The sequence below is a fragment of the Lucilia cuprina genome, chromosome 2 (genome assembly GCF_022045245.1).
Source record: "Lucilia cuprina isolate Lc7/37 chromosome 2, ASM2204524v1, whole genome shotgun sequence".
NCBI lineage: Eukaryota > Metazoa > Arthropoda > Insecta > Diptera > Calliphoridae > Lucilia > Lucilia cuprina.
In genome coordinates, this window is record NC_060950.1 from 61,661,545 (window position 1) to 61,669,004 (window position 7,460).

Genomic DNA, 7,460 nt, shown 5'->3' on the forward strand with positions numbered 1-7,460 from the left:
GTTATGTTGACTAAACCGCTATGGTATGTCACCGAAGGAGTCATCCCAATTTTAACATCAAACAGTCGGGTGCTTCTCAGAGGCATGTCAGGAAGGACCTTCGTGTATACCATCAATACCATGGTTTCAATTCACCGCATGAGTGTCGTTCTTGGAGGCCGCCCATCGCCTATAGCAGAAATATAGAATTCCCTGCCGCGGAAAACAAGAGTTGCTGCACATACAGAGTTGCTGTATGGTGTAAATAGACGAAGGATGAATGTAAAGTATGACTAGAGAAAAAGCTCTCAGACTTTAATTAGATCGAAATATCTTGGAAGCGATGTAATTCCAGATGTTATTCAGATAACAAACTGCTGTATCTGTAGAAGATGTTATCAAATGTCATCCAGATAATGACCTGCTGTATCTATAGAAGAGGCGAAGACTACTTACATTTCAATGACTACTATATATCGTCTGCCTTACTTGTATTCACATTTATTGTGACACACATTATTCAGATCGAAATATCTTGGCAGTGATTTTATTCCATATATTTGAACACTGTTCTCATGATGTGTATATGTAGAAGAGGCAAAAGACACTTAAACTACTACATACATCTACTGCATTACTTGTATGTACACTTATTGTAACTTACCTATAATCAGATAGGTAAGTACTTCATTACATTTGATGTGATCGCACGCTAGCAAACAGAGAAAGAAAATAGTTTTTTTTTTAATATTTTCTAAAAAAATGTTGATTTTTAATACTATAGCTGGTGATGGTTCCTATGACCATATTAAATAATAAAAAAATTTTATAATTATATAATTAAAAAAAAATAATGAAATATTTTGCAAATATGTTAAAATTGTATTTCATTTTAATTTGCTGACAATCAATCAGCCTACCAAGCCCATTAATTAGTAAAATGGCCACAAAAAACAACAAAAAAAACGGCTTGACTTAAATGATTGACAATCTAATGACAACTGGTCTTTTGTTGAGATAATTAAGTGAGTGTATGTCATTGTCATATGATTGACTCAGATGTATTTGCGAACGTATAAACATATTTGTATAACAATAGATATGTATCAATTATAATCTATAAACAGATAGGGAATAGTAGCTTAAAACAACTTTAAATATAGTTTAAATGACGTTAAACAACTGTCACTTTTATTTCGCTTTCATTTTGTATTTTACGTATTTAATTTGAATGAAAATGTGAAAAAAAATATTTATACAAAAAAACAAATGGTTATTATTAACGTACAAATAACAAAAAATATCTACAAAACAAGTTAATAACAATTTATGGCTTAACTCAATTGACAGCATAATTTGTGCCTTTTTTTGCAATTTTAATTGCCTGACAATTTCAAATATATACGTTATAAATTTAAATTTAAGTCAAATATCAACACAAAAAACATTATTCTCCCACTTAAATGAATGTTTATTAATGCCAACTGAAAGCTTAAAATCAAGCAACGTCGTCAGACGCTGAGACTGAACAACAAAACAACGGCGACTGTCAAAAACTCTACAGCAGCAGTTATAACAGCAGCAACCAACGGCGGCCATATATAAAAATCATTTTTATTTATAAGTGTATTTTGCTTTATACACATAAAGAAATAAAATGTTAATTTAGAGATACGAGTTATTATACCCTACACCACTTTAGTGGGGATGGTATATCGGGTTTGTGCTGATGTTTGTAACGCACAATAATATACCCATCTTAAAGTATACCAATCGGCTCAGAATCATTTTCTGAGTCGATTTAGCTATGTCTGTCCGTCTGTCTGTATGTCTGTCTGCCTGTCTGTCTGTCTGTCTGTCTGTCTGTCTGTCTGTCTGTCCGTCTGTCCGTCTGTCTGTATGTATGTCTGTATGTCTGTATGTATGTATGTATGTATGTATGTATGTATGTATGTATGTATGTATGAATGAATGTATGAATGTATGAATGTATGTATGTATGTATGTATGTATGTATGTATGTATGTATGTATGTATGTATGTATGTATGTATGTATGTATGTATGTATGTATGTATGTATGTATGTATGTATGTATGTATGTATGTATGTATGTATGTATGTATGTATGTATGTATGTATGTATGTATGTATGTATGTATGTATGTATGTATGTATGTATGTATGTATGTATGTATGTATGTCTGTCTGTCTGTCTTTCTGTATGTAAGTCTGTATGTCTGTATGTCCGTATGTCTTTATGTTTGTCTGTCTGTCTGTCTGTCCGTCCATGTAAATTTTGTAATCAAACTAATGCTACTACTCTGTCTGTCTGTATGTCTTTATGTCTGTTTGTCTGTCTGTCTGTCTGTTTGTCTGTTTGTCTGTCTGTCCGTCCATGTAAATCTTGTAATCAAACTAAATACTTTTTTCCCAGAGATGAAGCCGTTTGAAAATGGTTAAGATCGGTCCATTATTTCACCTAGTCCCCATAAAACTGAACCAGCCGAAAAGGGCTTTATTATTTATTATTTATTATGTTTAATATACTCATATTTCGACAAAAAGCTGCAAAACCAAGTTCTATACTAGACTTAATGACCCTCACGAATTCCATAATAATATTTCCTCATATGATCCTAGCTCCTATGAAATTTCACTTAAATGTCAAAAATTTTATTCAACAATATACGGCTAAAGTGTATATCTGAGGCAAGGAACAATTCAACAAATTCAAAAGGTGTAGAGTATGATATGGTCGGCCTCGCCCAACCATAATTTCTTACTTGTTTTTCGTTGGTTTATGATTTTATGTGATGGCACATTATTAGGAATTTAAATATATATTTTAAATACACTTGTCGTCTTTTTGGTCATAAAATAACAATGTATCTTATTAAACAAATATACAGATTTATATTAAGATGGTTTTTATTGAAAAGGGTTGCCAAATTGACAGAGAGATATTTCTTATCCAACTGCTCAACTTCAAGCCAAAATGGACTCTTGTATCTATTCATCAAAAGTATAGACTAGACTATAGACTAGACTATAGACTAGTCTATAGACTAGACTATAGACTATAGTCTAGTCTATAGTCTAGTCTATAGTCTAGTCTATAGTCTAGTCTATAGTCTAGTCTATAGTCTAGTCTATAGTCTAGTCTATAGTCTAGTCTATAGTCTAGTCTATAGTCTAGTCTATAGTCTAGTCTATAGTCTAGTCTATAGTCTAGTCTATAGTCTAGTCTATAGTCTAGTCTATAGTCTAGTCTATAGTCTAGTCTATAGTCTAGTCTATAGTCTAGTCTATAGTCTAGTCTATAGTCTAGTCTATAGTCTAGTCTATAGTCTAGTCTATAGTCTAGTCTATAGTCTAGTCTAGTCTAGTCTATAGTCTAGTCTATAGTCTAGTCTATAGTCTAGTCTAGTCTATAGTCTAGTCTATAGTCTAGTCTACAGTCTAGTCTATAGTCTAGTCTATAGTCTAGTCTATTCTATAGTCTATAGTCTAGTCTATAGTCTAGTCTATAGTCTAGTCTATAGTCTAGTCTATAGTCTAGTCTATAGTCTAGTCTATTGTCTAGGCTATAGTCCAGTCTATAGTCTAGTCTATAGTCTAGTCTATAGTCTAGTCTATAGTCTAGTCTATAGTCTAGTCTATAGTCTAGTCTATAGTCTAGTCTATAGTCTAGTCTATAGTCTAGTCTATAGTCTAGTCTATAGTCTAGTCTATAGTCTAGTCTATAGTCTAGTCTATAGTCTAGTCTATAGTCTAGTCTATAGTCTAGTCTATAGTCTAGTCTATAGTCTAGTCTATAGTCTAGTCTATAGTCTAGTCTATAGTCTAGTCTATAGTCTAGTCTATAGTCTAGTCTATAGTCTAGTCTATAGTCTAGTCTATAGTCTAGTCTATAGTCTAGTCTATAGTCTAGTCTATAGTCTAGTCTATAGTCTAGTCTATAGTCTAGTCTATAGTCTAGTCTATAGTCTAGTCTATAATCTAGTCTATAGTCTAGTCTATAGTCTAGTCTATAGTCTAGTCTATAGTCTAGTCTATAGTCTAGTCTATAGTCTAGTCTATAGTCTAGTCTATAGTCCTAGTCTATAGTCTAGTCTATAGTCTAGTCTATAGTCTAGTCTATAGTCTAGTCTATAGTCTAGTCTATAGTCTAGTCTATAGTCTAGTCTATAGTCTAGTCTATAGTCTAGTCTATAGTCTAGTCTATAGTCTAGTCTATAGTCTAGTCTATAGTCTAGTCTATAGTCTAGTCTATAGTCTAGTCTATAGTCTAGTCTATAGTCTAGTCTATAGTCTAGTCTATAGTCTAGTCTATAGTCTAGTCTATAGTCTAGTCTATAGTCTAGTCTATAGTCTAGTCTATAGTCTAGTCTAAGTCTAGTCTATAGTCTAGTCTATAGTCTAGTCTATAGTCTAGTCTATAGTCTAGTCTATAGTCTAGTCTATAGTCTAGTCTATAGTCTAGTCTATAGTCTAGTCTATAGTCTAGTCTATAGTCTAGTCTATAGTCTAGTCTATAGTCTAGTGTATAGTCTAGTCTATAGTCTAGTCTATATTCTAGTGTATAGTCTAGTCTATAGTCTAGTCTATATAGACTAGACTATAGACTAGACTATAGACTAGACTATAGACTAGACTATAGACTAGACTATAGACTAGACTATAGACTAGACTATAGACAAGACTATAGACTATAGATTAGACTATAGACTATAGACTAGACTATAGACTAGACTATAGACTAGACCATAGACTAGACTATAGACAAGACTATAGACTAGACTATAGACTAGACTATAGACTAGACTATAGACTAAACTATAGACTAGACTATAGACTAGACTATAGACTAGACTATAGACTAGACTATAGACTAGACTATAGACTAGACTATAGACTAGACTATAGACTAGACCATAGACACGACTATAGACTAGACTATAGACTATACTATAGACTAGACTATAGACTAGACTATAGACTAGACTATAGACTAGACTATAGACTAGACTATAGACTAGACTATAGACTAGACTATAGACTAGACTATAGACTAGACTATAGACTAGACTATAGACTAGACTATGGACTAGACTATAGACTAGACTATAGACTAGACTATAGACTAGACTATAGACTAGACTATAGACTAGACTATAGACTAGACTATAGATTAGACTATAGACAAGACTATAGACTAGACTATAGACTAGACTATAGACTAGACTATAGACTAGACTATAGAATAGACTATAGACTAGACCATAGACTAGACTATAGACTAGACTATAGACTAGACTATAGACTAGACTATAGACTAGACTATAGACTAGACTATAAACTAGACTATAGACTAGACTATAGACTAGACGATAGACTAGACTATAGACTAGACCATAGACTAGACTATAGACTAGACTATAGACTAGACTATAGACTAGACTATAGACTAGACTATAGACTAGACTATAGACTATAGAATAGACTAGACTATAGACTAGACTATAGACTAGACTGTAGACTAGACTATAGACTAGACTATAGACTAGACTATAGACTAGACCATAGACTAGACTATAGACTAGACTATAGACTAGACCATAGACTAGACTATAGACTAGACTATAGACTAGACCATAGACTAGACTATAGACTAGACTATAGACTAGACTATAGACTAGACTATAGACTAGACTATAGTCTAGACTATTGACTAGACTATAGACTAGACTATAGACTAGACTATAGACTAGACTACAGACTAGACTATAGACTAGACTATAGACTAGACTACAGACTAGACTATTGACTAGACTATAGACTAGACTACAGACTAGACTATAGACTAGACTATAGACTAGACTATAGACTAGACTATAGACTAGACTATAGACTAGACTATAGACTAGACTATAGACTAGACTATAGACTAGACTATAGACTAGACTACAGACTAGACTATAGACTAGACTATAGACTAGACTATAGACTGACTGTAGACTATAGTTTTGACTATAGACTAGACTAGACTATAGACTAGACTATAGACTAGACTATAGACTAGACTATAGACTAGACTATAGACTAGACTATAGACTAGACTATAGACTAGACTATAGACTGGACTATAGACTAGACTATAGACTAGACTATAGACTAGACTATAGACTGGACTACAGACTAGACTACAGACTAGACTATAGACTAGACTATAGACTAGACTATAGACTAGAATATAGACTAGACTATAGACTAGACTATAGACTAGACTATAGACTAGACTATAGACTAGACTATAGACTAGACTATAGACTAGACTATAGACTAGACTATAGACTAGACTATAGACTAGACTATAGACTAGACTATAGACTAGACTATAGACTAGACTATAGACTAGACTATAGACTAGACTATAGACTAGACTATAGACTAGACTATAGACTAGACTATAGACTAGACTATAGACTAGACTATAGACTAGACTATAGACTAGACTATAGACTAGACTATAGACTAGACTATAGACTAGACTATAGACTAGACTATAGACTAGACTATAGACTAGACTATAGACTAGACTATAGACTAGACTATAGACTAGACTATAGACTAGACTATAGACTAGACTATAGACTACACTATAGACTAGACTATAGACTAGACTATAGACTAGACTATAGACTAGACTATAGACCAGACTATAGACCAGACTATAGACCAGACTATAGACCAGACTATAGACCAGACTATAGACCAGACTATAGACTAGACTATAGACTAGACTATAGACAGGACTATAGACTAGACTATAGACTAGACTATAGACTTGACTTTAGTCTTGACTATAGACTTGACTTTTGACTAGACTATAGACAAAAAAACAAACTTTTACATTTTCACTCAAAACATGGTTATATGATGGAAATAAGTTGAATAGTATTCTTGTCTATAACTTAGTATACAACATATAATCTAATTTTAGTCATCAAATATTATATAATCTTGACGAGAAGCGTCACTTTTCATAATGACATCGATTTATTGCACTGCTTTATACTGGGCAACCCTTGTACTCTAGTTAATGGCATCATTTCATATTCATACAAAATAAATATTTAACATATAAATTGAATAAAATTCAAATAAATCCATTAATATTTCGTATCTTTAAATAACGACAAAGCTGACGTTTTGCTTCATTAATTACTTTTTATAGATTTGTTTCATTTAAATTGTACAAAAAAAAAAAAACAGGTAAGTATGTACGTGGTATAGTTCGATCAAGTATTAACAAGTATCTAAAATTTTAAAAGTTTTATGTACATTAAAAAAAATATTATAAATACAATGTGTCAAATTATACCACTAAAGCTAATAAAACTTTAAACTTTACGAGCATTTTGTGGTGATTTTGTTTAAAGAAATAAACGACTAAATACAATTTGTAGTTCTTTTGTT